Below are 16,732 nucleotides of genomic sequence, written 5' to 3' on the forward strand. Positions count from 1 at the left end.
CCCAAGAGGAAATTAGGGTTCAGACTCATCTTTGGGTTAGGGGTCAGGAGACTTGGCTTCCCAGAATGGAAACAGGGTGTTGCTGAAGCCAAGCATGGTGAAACAGACTGAGAGGGCCAAAGGAATGGTGTGCCTGCCGTCTTTTAGTACAACCTGTGGATGGGGGTTTGTGACAGTTGCACAACTAAATTAGGGTTAAGACTCAAGTTAGGGTTAGGGTTCGGGAGATTTGGCTTCCCTGGAGTGAACCAGGGCCTCGGAAAAGCCAAGCATGCAGAAATAGGATAAGTGGGCCTGCAGGATGGGTTGCCTCCTGTCTTTTAGTACACCGCGTGGACGAGGGGATGTTTCATTCCCAAAATAAAGTAGGGTACAAACCCAAGTTAGGGTTAGGGTTGGGGAAACTGGGCTTCCTAGGTAAGAAACGGGTTCTTGGTGAAGCCTAGCTTGGTGAATCAGCCTGAGGGGGACATCAAGATGTCTTCCATACTGACATTTAGTACACTCTGTGGACGGCGGTATGTTTCAGTCCAAAGAGGAAATTAGGGTTGAGACTCAAATTAGGGTGAGGGTTGGCGAGACTTGGCTTCCCAGGATGGAACCAGGGCGTCTGTAAAGCCAAGCGTGTTGAAACAGATTGAGTGGCCCAACAGGATGTGTTCCCTCCTGTCTTTTAGTACACTGCGTGGACTGGGGGATGTTAAAGTTCCTCTAGAAAATTTGGGTAAAAACCCAAGTTAGGGTTAGGGTTGGGGAGACTTGGCTTCCGAGGTGGGAACCAGGGTCTTGGGGAAGACTAGCTTGGTGAAACGAACTGAGCAGGTCATCAGAAAGGGGTGCCGACCGTCTTTTCGTACAACGTGAGGACGGGGTGATGTTTCAGTCTAAACAGGAAATCAGGGTTGAGACTCAAATTAGGGTTAGGGTTGGGGACACTAGGCTTCCCAGGAAGGAACCAGCGTCTTGGTGAAGCATAGATTGGTCAAACAGACTGAGTGAGCCATTGGAGGATAACATACTGCCCATTAGTACAGCTTGTGGACAGGGACATGTTTCAGTCCCAAGAGGAAATTAGGGTTCAGACCCAACTTAGGGTTAGGGGTCAGGAGACTTGGCTTCCCAGAATGGAAACAGGGTGTTGCTGAAGCCAAGCATGGTGAAACAGACGGAGAGGGCCAAAGGAATGGTGTGCCTGCCTTCTTTTAGTGCGACCTGTGGATCGGGGTTTGTGACAGTTGCACAAGTAAATTAGGGTTAAGACTCAAGTTAGGGTTAGGGTTTGGGAGACTTGGCTTCCCTGGATTGAACCAGGGCCTCGGAAAAGCCAAGCATGCAGAAATAGGATAAGTGGGCCTGCAGGATGGGTTGCCTCCTGTCTTTTAGTACACCGCGTGGACGAGGGGATGTTTCATTCCCAAAATAAAGTAGTGTACAAACCCAAGTTAGGGTTAGGGTTGGGGAAACTGGGCTTCCTATGTAAGAAACGGGTTCTTGGTGAAGCCTAGCTTGGTGAATCAGCCTGAGGGGGACATCAAGATGTCTTCCATACTGACATTTGGTACACTCTGTGGACGGCGGTATGTTTCAGTCCAAAGAGGAAATTAGGGTTGAGACTCAAATTAGGGTGAGGGTTGGCGAGACTTGGCTTCCCAGGATGGAACCAGGGCGTCTGTAAAGCCAAACATGTTGAAACAGATTGAGTGGCCCAACAGGATGTGTTCCCTCCTGTCTTTTAGTACACCGCATGGACTGGGGGATGTTAAAGTTCCTCTAGAAAATTTGGGTAAAACCCCAAGTTAGGGTTAGAGTTGGGGAGACTTGGCTTCCGAGGAGGGAACCAGGGTCTTGGGGAAGACTAGCTTGGTGAAACGAACTGAGCAGGTCATCAGAAATGGGTGCCGACCGTCTTTTCGTACAATGTGAGGAAGGGGTGATGTTTCAGTCTAAACAGGAAATAAGGGTTGAGACTCAAATTAGGGTTAGGGTTGGGGACACTAGGCTTCCCAGGAAGGAACCAGCGTCTTGGTAAAGCCTAGATTGGTCAAACAGACTGAGTGAGCCATTGGAGGTTAACTAACTGCCCATTAGTACAGCTTGTGGACAGGGACAAGCTTCAGTCCCGAGAGGAAATTAGGGTTAAGACCCAACTGAGGGTTAGGGGTCAGGAGACTTGGCTTCCCAGAATGGAAACAGGGTGTTGCTGAAGCCAAGCATGGTGAAACAGACTGAGAGGGCCAAAGGAATGGTGTGCCTGCCTTCTTTTAGTGCGACCTGTGGATGGGGGTTTGTGACAGTTGCACAAGTAAATTAGGGTTAAGACTCAAGTTAGGGTTAGGATTCGGGAGATTTTGCTTCCCTGGAGTGAACCAGGGCCTCGGAAAAGCCAAGCATGTAGAAATAGGATAAGTGGGCCTGCAGGATGGGTTGCCTCCTGTCTTTTAGTACACCGCGTGGACGAGGGGATGTTTCATTCCCAAAATAAAGTAGGGTAAAAACCCAAGTTAGGGTTAGGGTTGGGGAAACTGGGCTTCCTAGGTAAGAAACGGGTTCTTGGTGAAGCCTAGCTTGGTGAATCAGCCTGAGGGGGACATCAAGATGTCTTCCATACTGACATTTGGTACACTCTGTGGACGGCGGTATGTTTCAGTCCAAAGAGGAAATTAGGGTTGAGACTCAAATTAGGGTGAGGGTTGGCGAGACTTGGCTTCCCAGGATGGAACCAGGGCGTCTGTAAAGCCAAGCATGTTGAAACAGATTGAGTGGCCCAACAGGATGTGTTCCCTCCTGTCTTTTAGTACACTGCGTGGACTGGGGGATGTTAAAGTTCCTCTGGAAAATTTGGGTAAAAACCCAAGTTAGGGTTAGGGTTGGGGAGACTTGGCTTCCGAGGAGGGAACCAGGGTCTTGGGGAAGACTAGCTTGGTGAAACGAACTGAGCAGGTCATCAGAAAGGGGTGCCGACCGTCTTTTAGTACAACGTGAGGACGGGGTGATGTTTCAGTCTAAACAGGAAATAAGGGTTGAGACTCAAATTAGGGTTAGGGTTGGGGACACTAGGCTTCCCAGGAAGGAACCAGCGTCTTGGTGAAGCCTAGATTGGTCAAACAGACTGAGTGAGCCATTGGAGGATAACATACTGCCCATTAGTACAGCTTGTGGACAGGGACATGTTTCAGTCCCAAGAGGAAATTAGGGTTCAGACTCATCTTTGGGTTAGGGGTCAGGAGACTTGGCTTCCCAGAATGGAAACAGGGTGTTGCTGAAGCCAAGCATGGTGAAACAGACTGAGAGGGCCAAAGGAATGGTGTGCCTGCCGTCTTTTAGTACAACCTGTGGATGGGGGTTTGTGACAGTTGCACAAGTAAATTAGGGTTAAGACTCAAGTTAGGGTTAGGGTTCGGGAGATTTGGCTTCCCTGGAGTGAACCAGGGCCTCGGAAAAGCCAAGCATGCAGAAATAGGATAAGTGGGCCTGCAGGATGGGTTGCCTCCTGTCTTTTAGTACACCGCGTGGACGAGGGGATGTTTCATTCCCAAAATAAAGTAGGGTAAAAACCCAAGTTAGGGTTAGGGTTGGGGAAACTGGGCTTCCTAGGTAAGAAACGGGTTCTTGGTGAAGCCTAGCTTGGTGAATCAGCCTGAGGGGGACATCAAGATGTCTTCCATACTGACATTTAGTACACTCTGTGGACGGCGGTATGTTTCAGTCCAAAGAGGAAATTAGGGTTGAGACTCAAATTAGGGTTAGGGTTGGCGAGACTTGGCTTCCCAGGATGGAACCAGGGCGTCTGTAAAGCCAAGCGTGTTGAAACAGATTGAGTGGCCCAACAGGATGTGTTCCCTCCTGTCTTTTAGTACACTGCGTGGACTGGGGGATGTTAAAGTTCCTCTAGAAAATTTGGGTAAAAACCCAAGTTAGGGTTAGGGTTGGGGAGACTTGGCTTCCGAGGTGGGAACCAGGGTCTTGGGGAAGACTAGCTTGGTGAAACGAACTGAGCAGGTCATCAGAAAGGGGTGCCGACCGTCTTTTCGTACAACGTGAGGACGGGGTGATGTTTCAGTCTAAACAGGAAATAAGGGTTGAGACTCAAATTAGGGTTAGGGTTGGGGACACTAGGCTTCCCAGGAAGGAACCAGCGTCTTGGTGAAGCATAGATTGGTCAAACAGACTGAGTGAGCCATTGGAGGATAACATACTGCCCATTAGTACAGCTTGAGGACAGGGACATGTTTCAGTCCCAAGAGGAAATTAGGGTTCAGACCCAACTTAGGGTTAGGGGTCAGGAGACTTGGCTTCCCAGAATGGAAACAGGGTGTTGCTGAAGCCAAGCATGGTGAAACAGACGGAGAGGGCCAAAGGAATGGTGTGCCTGCCTTCTTTTAGTGCGACCTGTGGATCGGGGTTTGTGACAGTTGCACAAGTAAATTAGGGTTAAGACTCAAGTTAGGGTTAGGGTTTGGGAGACTTGGCTTCCCTGGATTGAACCAGGGCCTCGGAAAAGCCAAGCATGCAGAAATAGGATAAGTGGGCCTGCAGGATGGGTTGCCTCCTGTCTTTTAGTACACCGCGTGGACGAGGGGATGTTTCATTCCCAAAATAAAGTAGTGTACAAACCCAAGTTAGGGTTAGGGTTGGGGAAACTGGGCTTCCTAGGTAAGAAACGGGTTCTTGGTGAAGCCTAGCTTGGTGAATCAGCCTGAGGGGGACATCAAGATGTCTTCCATACTGACATTTGGTACACTCTGTGGACGGCGGTATGTTTCAGTCCAAAGAGGAAATTAGGGTTGAGACTCAAATTAGGGTGAGGGTTGGCGAGACTTGGCTTCCCAGGATGGAACCAGGGCGTCTGTAAAGCCAAACATGTTGAAACAGATTGAGTGGCCCAACAGGATGTGTTCCCTCCTGTCTTTTAGTACACCGCATGGACTGGGGGATGTTAAAGTTCCTCTAGAAAATTTGGGTAAAACCCCAAGTTAGGGTTAGAGTTGGGGAGACTTGGCTTCCGAGGAGGGAACCAGGGTCTTGGGGAAGACTAGCTTGGTGAAACGAACTGAGCAGGTCATCAGAAATGGGTGCCGACCGTCTTTTCGTACAACGTGAGGAAGGGGTGATGTTTCAGTCTAAACAGGAAATAAGGGTTGAGACTCAAATTAGGGTTAGGGTTGGGGACACTAGGCTTCCCAGGAAGGAACCAGCGTCTTGGTAAAGCCTAGATTGGTCAAACAGACTGAGTGAGCCATTGGAGGTTAACTAACTGCCCATTAGTACAGCTTGTGGACAGGGACAAGCTTCAGTCCCGAGAGGAAATTAGGGTTAAGACCCAACTGAGGGTTAGGGGTCAGGAGACTTGGCTTCCCAGAATGGAAACAGGGTGTTGCTGAAGCCAAGCATGGTGAAACAGACTGAGAGGGCCAAAGGAATGGTGTGCCTGCCTTCTTTTAGTGCGACCTGTGGATGGGGGTTTGTGACAGTTGCACAAGAAAATTAGGGTTAAGACTCAAGTTAGGGTTAGGATTCGGGAGATTTTGCTTCCCTGGAGTGAACCAGGGCCTCGGAAAAGCCAAGCATGTAGAAATAGGATAAGTGGGCCTGCAGGATGGGTTGCCTCCTGTCTTTTAGTACACCGCGTGGATGAGGGGATGTTTCATTCCCAAAATAAAGTAGGGTAAAAACCCAAGTTAGGGTTAGGGTTGGGGAAACTGGGCTTCCTAGGTAAGAAACGGGTTCTTGGTGAAGCCTAGCTTGGTGAATCAGCCTGAGGGGGACATCAAGATGTCTTCCATACTGACATTTGGTACCCTCTGTGGACGGCGGTATGTTTCAGTCCAAAGAGGAAATTAGGGTTGAGACTCAAATTAGGGTTAGGGTTGGCGAGACTTGGCTTCCCAGGATGGAACCAGGGCGTCTGTAAAGCCAAGCATGTTGAAACAGATTGAGTGGCCCAACAGGATGTGTTCCCTCCTGTCTTTTAGTACACCGCATGGACTGGGGGATGTTAAAGTTCCTCTAGAAAATTTGGGTAAAACCCCAAGTTAGGGTTAGAGTTGGGGAGACTTGGCTTCCGAGGAGGGAACCAGGGTCTTGGGGAAGACTAGCTTGGTGAAACGAACTGAGCAGGTCATCAGAAAGGGGTGCCGACCGTCTTTTCGTACAACGTGAGGAAGGGGTGATGTTTCAGTCTAAACAGGAAATAAGGGTTGAGACTCAAATTAGGGTTAGGGTTGGGGACACTAGGCTTCCCAGGAAGGAACCAGCGTCTTGGTGAAGCATAGATTGGTCAAACAGACTGAGTGAGCCATTGGAGGATAACATACTGCCCATTAGTACAGCTTGTGGACAGGGACATGTTTCAGTCCCAAGAGGAAATTAGGGTTCAGACCCAACTTAGGGTTAGGGGTCAGGAGACTTGGCTTCCCAGAATGGAAACAGGGTGTTGCTGAAGCCAAGCATGGTGAAACAGACGGAGAGGGCCAAAGGAATGGTGTGCCTGCCTTCTTTTAGTGCGACCTGTGGATCGGGGTTTGTGACAGTTGCACAAGTAAATTAGGGTTAAGACTCAAGTTAGGGTTAGGGTTCGGGAGACTTGGCTTCCCTGGAGTGAACCAGGGCCTCGGAAAAGCCAAGCATGTAGAAATAGGATAAGTGGGCCTGCAGGATGGGTTGCCTCCTGTCTTTTAGTACACCGCATGGACGAAGGGATGTTTCATTCCCAAAATAAAGTAGGGTAAAAACCCAAGTTAGGGTTAGGGTTGGGGAAACTGGGCTTCCTAGGTAAGAAACGGGTTCTTGGTGAAGCCTAGCTTGGTGAATCAGCCTGAGGGGGACATCAAGATGTCTTCCATACTGACATTTGGTACCCTCTGTGGACGGCGGTATGTTTCAGTCCAAAGAGGAAATTAGGGTTGAGACTCAAATTAGGGTTAGGGATGGCGAGACTTGGCTTCCCAGGATGGAACCAGGGCGTCTGTAAAGCCAAGCATGTTGAAAAAGATTGAGTGGCCCAACAGGATGTGTTCCCTCCTTTCTTTTAGTACACCGCATGTACTGGGGGATGTTAAAGTTCCTCTAGAAAATTTGGGTAAAACCCCAAGTTAGGGTTAGAGTTGGGGAGACTTGGCTTCCGAGGAGGGAACCAGGGTCTTGGGGAAGACTAGCTTGGTGAAACGAACTGAGCAGGTCATCAGAAAGGGGTGCCGACCGTCTTTTCGTACAACGTGAGGACGGGGTGATGTTTCAGTCTAAACAGGAAATCAGGGTTGAGACTCCAATTAGGGTTAGGGTTGGGGACACTAGGCTTGCCAGGAAGGAACCTGCGTCTTGGTAAAGCCTAGATTGGTCAAACAGACTGAGTGAGCCATTGGAGGTTAACTAACTGCCCATTAGTACAGCTTGTGGACAGGGACAAGTTTCAGTCCCGAGAGGAAATTAGGGTTAAGACCCAACTGAGGGTTAGGGGTCAGGAGACTTGGCTTCCCAGAATGGAAACAGGGTGTTGCTGAAGCCAAGCATGGTGAAACAGACTGAGAGGGCCAAAGGAATGGTGTGCCTGCCTTCTTTTAGTGCGACCTGTGGATGGGGGTTTGTGACAGTTGCACAAGTAAATTAGGGTTAAGACTCAACTTAGGGTTAGGGTTCGGGAGACTTGGCTTCCCTGGATTGAACCAGGGCCTCGGAAAAGCCAAGCATGCAGAAATAGGATAAGTGGGCCTGCAGGATGGGTTGCCTCCTGTCTTTTAGTACACCGCGTGGACGAGGGGATGTTTCATTCCCAAAATAAAGTAGGGTAAAAACCCAAGTTAGGGTTAGGGTTGGGGAAACTGGGCTTCCTAGGTAAGAAACGGGTTCTTGGTGAAGCCTAGCTTGGTGAATCAGCCTGAGGGGGACATCAAGATGTCTTCCATACTGACATTTGGTACACTCTGTGGACGGCGGTATGTTTCAGTCCAAAGAGGAAATTAGGGTTGAGACTCAAATTAGGGTTAGGGTTGGTCAGACTTGGCTTCCCAGGATGGAACCAGGGCCTCTGTAAAGCCAAGCGTGTTGAAACAGATTGAGTGGCCCAACAGGATGTGTTCCCTCCTGTCTTTTAGTACACTGCGTGGACTGGGGGATGTTAAAGTTCCTCTAGAAAATTTGGGTAAAAACCCAAGTTAGGGTTAGGGTTGGGGAGACTTGGCTTCCGACGAGGGAACCAGGGTCTTGGGGAAGACTAGCTTGGTGAAACGAACTGAGCAGGTCATCAGAAAGGGGTGCCGACCGTCTTTTCGTACAACGTGAGGACGGGGTGATGTTTCAGTCTAAACAGGAAATAAGGGTTGAGACTCAAATTAGGGTTAGGGTTGGGGACACTAGGCTTCCCAGGAAGGAACCAGCATCTTGGTGAAGCATAGATTAGTCAAACAGACTGAGTGAGCCATTGGAGGATAACATACTGCCCATTAGTACAGCTTGTGGACAGGGACATGTTTCAGTCCCAAGAGGAAATTAGGGTTCAGACCCAACTTAGGGTTAGGGGTCAGGAGACTTGGCTTCCCAGAATGGAAACAGGGTGTTGCTGAAGCCAAGCATGGTGAAACAGACGGAGAGGGCCAAAGGAATGGTGTGCCTGCCTTCTTTTAGTGCGACCTGTGGATGGGGGTTTGTGACAGTTGCACAAGTAAATTAGGGTTAAGACTCAAGTTAGGGTTAGGGTTCGGGAGACTTGGCTTCCCTGGATTGAACCAGGGCCTCGGAAAAGCCAAGCATGCAGAAATAGGATAAGTGGGCCTGCAGGATGGGTTGCCTCCTGTCTTTTAGTACACCGCGTGGACGAGGGGATGTTTCATTCCCAAAATAAAGTAGGGTACAAACCCAAGTTAGGGTTAGGGTTGGGGAAACTGGGCTTCCTAGGTAAGAAACAGGTTCTTGGTGAAGCCTAGCTTGGTGAATCAGCCTGAGGGGGACATCAAGATGTCTTCCATACTGACATTTGGTACACTCTGTGGACGGCGGTATGTTTCAGTCCAAAGAGGAAATTAGGGTTGAGACTCAAATTAGGGTGAGGGTTGGCGAGACTTGGCTTCCCAGGATGGAACCAGGGCATCTGTAAAGCCAAGCATGTTGAAACAGATTGAGTGGCCCAACAGGATGTGTTCCCTCCTGTCTTTTAGTACACTGCGTGGACTGGGGGATGTTAAAGTTCCTCTAGAAAATTTGGGTAAAAACCCAAGTTAGGGTTAGGGTTGGGGAGACTTGGCTTCCGAGGAGGGAACCAGGGTCTTGGGGAAGACTAGCTTGGTGAAACGAACTGAGCAGGTCATCAGAAAGGGGTGCCGACCGTCTTTTCGTACAACGTGAGGACGGGGTGATGTTTCAGTCTAAACAGGAAATAAGGGTTGAGACTCAAATTAGGGTTAGGGTTGGGGACACTAGGCTTGCCAGGAAGGAACCAGCGTCTTGGTAAAGCCTAGATTGGTCAAACAGACTGAGTGAGCCATTAGAGGTTAAGTAACTGCCCATTAGTACAGCTTGTGGACAGGGACAAGTTTCAGTCCCGAGAGGAAATTAGGGTTAAGACCCAACTGAGGGTTATGGGTCAGGAGACTTGGCTTCCCAGAATGGAAACAGGGTGTTGCTGAAGCCAAGCATGGTGAAACAGACTGAGAGGGCCAAAGGAATGGTCTGCCTGCCGTCTTTTAGTACAACCTGTGCATGGGGGTTTGTGACAGTTGCACAAGTAAATTAGGGTTAAGACTCAAGTTAGGGTTAGGGTTCGGGAGATTTGGCTTTCCTGGAGTGAACCAGGGCCTCGGAAAAGCCAAGCATGTAGAAATAGGATAAGTGGGCCTGCAGGATGGGTTGCCTCCTGTCTTTTAGTACACCGCATGGACGAGGGGATGTTTCATTCCCAAAATAAAGTAGGGTAAAAACCCAAGTTAGGGTTAGGGTTGGGGAAACTGGGCTTCCTAGGTAAGAAACGGGTTCTTGGTGAAGCCTAGCTTGGTGAATCAGCCTGAGGGGGACATCAAGATGTCTTCCATACTGACATTTGGTACCCTCTGTGGACGGCGGTATATTTAAGTCCATAGAGGAAATTAGGGTTGAGACTCAAATTAGGGTTAGGGTTGGCGAGACTTGGCTTCCCAGGATGGAACCAGGGCGTCTGTAAAGCCAAGCATGTTGAAACAGATTGAGTGGCCCAACAGGATGTGTTCCCTCCTGTCTTTTAGTACACCGCATGGACTGGGGGATGTTAAAGTTCCTCTAGAAAATTTGGGTAAAACCCCAAGTTAGGGTTAGAGTTGGGGAGACTTGGCTTCCGAGGAGGGAACCAGGGTCTTGGGGAAGACTAGCTTGGTGAAACGAACTGAGCAGGTCATCAGAAAGGGGTGCCGACCGTCTTTTCGTACAACGTGAGGACGGGGTGATATTTCAGTCTAAACAGGAAATAAGGGTTGAGACTCAAATTAGGGTTAGGGTTGGGGACACTAGGCTTGCCAGGAAGGAACCTGCATCTTGGTAAAGCCTAGATTGGTCAAACAGACTGAGTGAGCCATTGGAGGTTAACTAACTGCCCATTAGTACAGCTTGTGGACAGGGACAAGTTTCAGTCCCGAGAGGAAATTAGGGTTAAGACCCAACTGAGGGTTAGGGGTCAGGAGACTTGGCTTCCCAGAATGGAAACAGGGTGTTGCTGAAGCCAAGCATGGTGAAACAGACTGAGAGGGCCAAAGGAATGGTGTGCCTGCCTTCTTTTAGTGCGACCTGTGGATGGGGGTTTGTGACAGTTGCACAAGTAAATTAGGGTTAAGACTCAAGTTAGGGTTAGGGTTCGGGAGACTTGGCTTCCCTGGATTGAACCAGGGCCTCGGAAAAGCCAAGCATGCAGAAATAGGATAAGTGGGCCTGCAGGATGGGTTGCCTCCTGTCTTTTAGTACACCGCGTGGACGAGGGGATGTTTCATTCCCAAAATAAAGTAGGGTACAAACCCAAGTTAGGGTTAGGGTTGGGGAAACTGGGCTTCCTAGGTAAGAAACGGGTTCTTGGTGAAGCCTAGCTTGGTGAATCAGCCTGAGGGGGACATCAAGATGTCTTCCATACTGACATTTGGTACACTCTGTGGACGGCGGTATGTTTCAGTCCAAAGAGGAAATTAGGGTTGAGACTCAAATTAGGGTTAGGGTTGGTCAGACTTGGCTTCCCAGGATGGAACCAGGGCCTCTGTAAAGCCAAGCGTGTTGAAACAGATTGAGTGGCCCAACAGGATGTGTTCCCTCCTGTCTTTTAGTACACTGCGTGGACTGGGGGATGTTAAAGTTCCTCTAGAAAATTTGGGTAAAAACCCAAGTTAGGGTTAGGGTTGGGGAGACTTGGCTTCCGAGGTGGGAACCAGGGTCTTGGGGAAGACTAGCTTGGTGAAACGAACTGAGCAGGTCATCAGGAAGGGGTGCCGACCGTCTTTTCGTACAACGTGAGGACGGGGTGATGTTTCAGTCTAAACAGGAAATAAGGGTTGAGACTCAAATTAGGGTTAGGGTTGGGGACACTAGGCTTCCCAGGAAGGAACCAGCGTCTTGGTAAAGCCTAGATTGGTCAAACAGACTGAGTGAGCCATTAGAGGTTAACTCACTGCCCATTAGTACAGCTTGTGGACAGGGACAAGTTTCAGTCCCGAGAGGAAATTAGGGTTAAGACCCAACTGAGGGTTATGGGTCAGGAGACTTGGCTTCCCAGAATGGAAACAGGGTGTTGCTGAAGCCAAGCATGGTGAAACAGACTGAGAGGGCCAAAGGAATGGTCTGCCTGCCGTCTTTTAGTACAACCTGTGCATGGGGGTTTGTGACAGTTGCACAAGTAAATTAGGGTTAAGACTCAAGTTAGGGTTAGGGTTCGGGAGATTTGGCTTTCCTGGAGTGAACCAGGGCCTCGGAAAAGCCAAGCATGTAGAAATAGGATAAGTGGGCCTGCAGGATGGGTTGCCTCCTGTCTTTTAGTACACCGCATGGACGAGGGGATGTTTCATTCCCAAAATAAAGTAGGGTAAAAACCCAAGTTAGGGTTAGGGTTGGGGAAACTGGGCTTCCTAGGTAAGAAACGGGTTCTTGGTGAAGCCTAGCTTGGTGAATCAGCCTGAGGGGGACATCAAGATGTCTTCCATACTGACATTTGGTACCCTCTGTGGACGGCGGTATATTTAAGTCCATAGAGGAAATTAGGGTTGAGACTCAAATTAGGGTTAGGGTTGGCGAGACTTGGCTTCCCAGGATGGAACCAGGGCGTCTGTAAAGCCAAGCATGTTGAAACAGATTGAGTGGCCCAACAGGATGTGTTCCCTCCTGTCTTTTAGTACACCGCATGGACTGGGGGATGTTAAAGTTCCTCTAGAAAATTTGGGTAAAACCCCAAGTTAGGGTTAGAGTTGGGGAGACTTGGCTTCCGAAGAGGGAACCAGGGTCTTGGGGAAGACTAGCTTGGTGAAACGAACTGAGCAGGTCATCAGAAAGGGGTGCCGACCGTCTTTTCGTACAACGTGAGGACGGGGTGATATTTCAGTCTAAACAGGAAATAAGGGTTGAGACTCAAATTAGGGTTAGGGTTGGGGACACTAGGCTTGCCAGGAAGGAACCTGCATCTTGGTAAAGCCTAGATTGGTCAAACAGACTGAGTGAGCCATTGGAGGTTAACTAACTGCCCATTAGTACAGCTTGTGGACAGGGACAAGTTTCAGTCCCGAGAGGAAATTAGGGTTAAGACCCAACTGAGGGTTAGGGGTCAGGAGACTTGGCTTCCCAGAATGGAAACAGGGTGTTGCTGAAGCCAAGCATGGTGAAACAGCCTGAGAGGGCCAAAGGAATGGTGTGCCTGCCTTCTTTTAGTGCGACCTGTGGATGGGGGTTTGTTACAGTTGCACAAGTAAATTAGGGTTAAGACTCAAGTTAGGGTTAGGGTTCGGGAGACTTGGCTTCCCTGGATTGAACCAGGGCCTCGGAAAAGCCAAGCATGCAGAAATAGGATAAGTGGGCCTGCAGGATGGGTTGCCTCCTGTCTTTTAGTACACCGCGTGGACGAGGGGATGTTTCATTCCCAAAATAAAGTAGGGTACAAACCCAAGTTAGGGTTAGGGTTGGGGAAACTGGGCTTCCTAGGTAAGAAACGGGTTCTTGGTGAAGCCTAGCTTGGTGAATCAGCCTGAGGGGGACATCAAGATGTCTTCCATACTGACATTTGGTACACTCTGTGGACGGCGGTATGTTTCAGTCCAAAGAGGAAATTAGGGTTGAGACTCAAATTAGGGTGAGGGTTGGCGAGACTTGGCTTCCCAGGATGGAACCAGGGCGTCTGTAAAGCCAAGCATGTTGAAACAGATTGAGTGGCCCAACAGGATGTGTTCCCTCCTGTCTTTTAGTACACTGTGTGGACTGGGGGATGTTAAAGTTCCTCTGGAAAATTTGGGTAAAAACCCAAGTTAGGGTTAGGGTTGGGGAGACTTGGCTTCCGAGGAGGGAACCAGGGTCTTGGGGAAGACTAGCTTGGTGAAACGAACTGAGCAGGTCATCAGAAAGGGGTGCCGACCGTCTTTTCGTACAACGTGAGGACGGGGTGATGTTTCAGTCTAAACAGGAAATCAGGGTTGAGACTCAAATTAGGGTTAGGGTTGGGGACACTAGGCTTCCCAGGAAGGATACAGCGTCTTGGTGAAGCCTAGATTGGTCAAACAGACTGAGTGAGCCATTGGAGGATAACATACTGCCCATTAGTACAGCTTGTGGACAGGGACATGTTTCAGTCCCAAGAGGAAATTAGGGTTCAGACTCATCTTTGGGTTAGGGGTCAGGAGACTTGGCTTCCCAGAATGGAAACAGGGTGTTGCTGAAGCCAAGCATGGTGAAACAGACTGAGAGGGCCAAAGGAATGGTGTGCCTGCCGTCTTTTAGTACAACCTGTGGATGGGGGTTTGTGACAGTTGCACAAGTAAATTAGGGTTAAGACTCAAGTTAGGGTTAGGGTTCGGGAGATTTGGCTTCCCTGGAGTGAACCAGGGCCTCGGAAAAGCCAAGCATGCAGAAATAGGATAAGTGGGCCTGCAGGATGGGTTGCCTCCTGTCTTTTAGTACACCGCGTGGACGAGGGGATGTTTCATTCCCAAAATAAAGTAGGGTAAAAACCCAAGTTAGGGTTAGGGTTGGGGAAACTGGGCTTCCTAGGTAAGAAACGGGTTCTTGGTGAAGCCTAGCTTGGTGAATCAGCCTGAGGGGGACATCAAGATGTCTTCCATACTGACATTTAGTACACTCTGTGGACGGCGGTATGTTTCAGTCCAAAGAGGAAATTAGGGTTGAGACTCAAATTAGGGTGAGGGTTGGCGAGACTTGGCTTCCCAGGATGGAACCAGGGCGTCTGTAAAGCCAAGCGTGTTGAAACAGATTGAGTGGCCCAACAGGATGTGTTCCCTCCTGTCTTTTAGTACACTGCGTGGACTGGGGGATGTTAAAGTTCCTCTAGAAAATTTGGGTAAAAACCCAAGTTAGGGTTAGGGTTGGGGAGACTTGGCTTCCGAGGTGGGAACCAGGGTCTTGGGGAAGACTAGCTTGGTGAAACGAACTGAGCAGGTCATCAGAAAGGGGTGCCGACCGTCTTTTCGTACAACGTGAGGACGGGGTGATGTTTCAGTCTAAACAGGAAATAAGGGTTGAGACTCAAATTAGGGTTAGGGTTGGGGACACTAGGCTTCCCAGGAAGGAACCAGCGTCTTGGTGAAGCATAGATTGGTCAAACAGACTGAGTGAGCCATTGGAGGATAACATACTGCCCATTAGTACAGCTTGTGGACAGGGACATGTTTCAGTCCCAAGAGGAAATTAGGGTTCAGACCCAACTTAGGGTTAGGGGTCAGGAGACTTGGCTTCCCAGAATGGAAACAGGGTGTTGCTGAAGCCAAGCATGGTGAAACAGACGGAGAGGGCCAAAGGAATGGTGTGCCTGCCTTCTTTTAGTGCGACCTGTGGATCGGGGTTTGTGACAGTTGCACAAGTAAATTAGGGTTAAGACTCAAGTTAGGGTTAGGGTTTGGGAGACTTGGCTTCCCTGGATTGAACCAGGGCCTCGGAAAAGCCAAGCATGCAGAAATAGGATAAGTGGGCCTGCAGGATGGGTTGCCTCCTGTCTTTTAGTACACCGCGTGGACGAGGGGATGTTTCATTCCCAAAATAAAGTAGTGTACAAACCCAAGTTAGGGTTAGGGTTGGGGAAACTGGGCTTCCTAGGTAAGAAACGGGTTCTTGGTGAAGCCTAGCTTGGTGAATCAGCCTGAGGGGGACATCAAGATGTCTTCCATACTGACATTTGGTACCCTCTGTGGACGGCGGTATGTTTCAGTCCAAAGAGGAAATTAGGGTTGAGACTCAAATTAGGGTGAGGGTTGGCGAGACTTGGCTTCCCAGGATGGAACCAGGGCGTCTGTAAAGCCAAACATGTTGAAACAGATTGAGTGGCCCAACAGGATGTGTTCCCTCCTGTCTTTTAGTACACCGCATGGACTGGGGGATGTTAAAGTTCCTCTAGAAAATTTGGGTAAAACCCCAAGTTAGGGTTAGAGTTGGGGAGACTTGGCTTCCGAGGAGGGAACCAGGGTCTTGGGGAAGACTAGCTTGGTGAAACGAACTGAGCAGGTCATCAGAAATGGGTGCCGACCGTCTTTTCGTACAACGTGAGGAAGGGGTGATGTTTCAGTCTAAACAGGAAATAAGGGTTGAGACTCAAATTAGGGTTAGGGTTGGGGACACTAGGCTTCCCAGGAAGGAACCAGCGTCTTGGTAAAGCCTAGATTGGTCAAACAGACTGAGTGAGCCATTGGAGGTTAACTAACTGCCCATTAGTACAGCTTGTGGACAGGGACAAGCTTCAGTCCCGAGAGGAAATTAGGGTTAAGACCCAACTGAGGGTTAGGGGTCAGGAGACTTGGCTTCCCAGAATGGAAACAGGGTGTTGCTGAAGCCAAGCATGGTGAAACAGACTGAGAGGGCCAAAGGAATGGTGTGCCTGCCTTCTTTTAGTGCGACCTGTGGATGGGGGTTTGTGACAGTTGCACAAGAAAATTAGGGTTAAGACTCAAGTTAGGGTTAGGATTCGGGAGATTTTGCTTCCCTGGAGTGAACCAGGGCCTCGGAAAAGCCAAGCATGTAGAAATAGGATAAGTGGGCCTGCAGGATGGGTTGCCTCCTGTCTTTTAGTACACCGCGTGGACGAGGGGATGTTTCATTCCCAAAATAAAGTAGGGTAAAAACCCAAGTTAGGGTTAGGGTTGGGGAAACTGGGCTTCCTAGGTAAGAAACGGGTTCTTGGTGAAGCCTAGCTTGGTGAATCAGCCTGAGGGGGACATCAAGATGTCTACCATACTGACATTTGGTACCCTCTGTGGACGGCGGTATGTTTCAGTCCAAAGAGGAAATTAGGGTTGAGACTCAAATTAGGGTGAGGGTTGGCGAGACTTGGCTTCCCAGGATGGAACCAGGGCATCTGTAAAGCCAAGCATGTTGAAACAGATTGAGTGGCCCAACAGGATGTGTTCCCTCCTGTCTTTTAGTACACCGCATGGACTGGGGGATGTTAAAGTTCCTCTAGAAAATTTGGGTAAAACCCCAAGTTAGGGTTAGAGTTGGGGAGACTTGGCTTCCGAGGAGGGAACCAGGGTCTTGGGGAAGACTAGCTTGGTGAAACGAACTGAGCAGGTCATCAGAAAGGGGTGCCGACCGT

This window comes from Heloderma suspectum, chromosome 1 (assembly GCF_057233095.1).
Source record: "Heloderma suspectum isolate Gila_16-S chromosome 1, 16-S_ref, whole genome shotgun sequence".
Lineage (NCBI taxonomy): Eukaryota > Metazoa > Chordata > Lepidosauria > Squamata > Helodermatidae > Heloderma > Heloderma suspectum.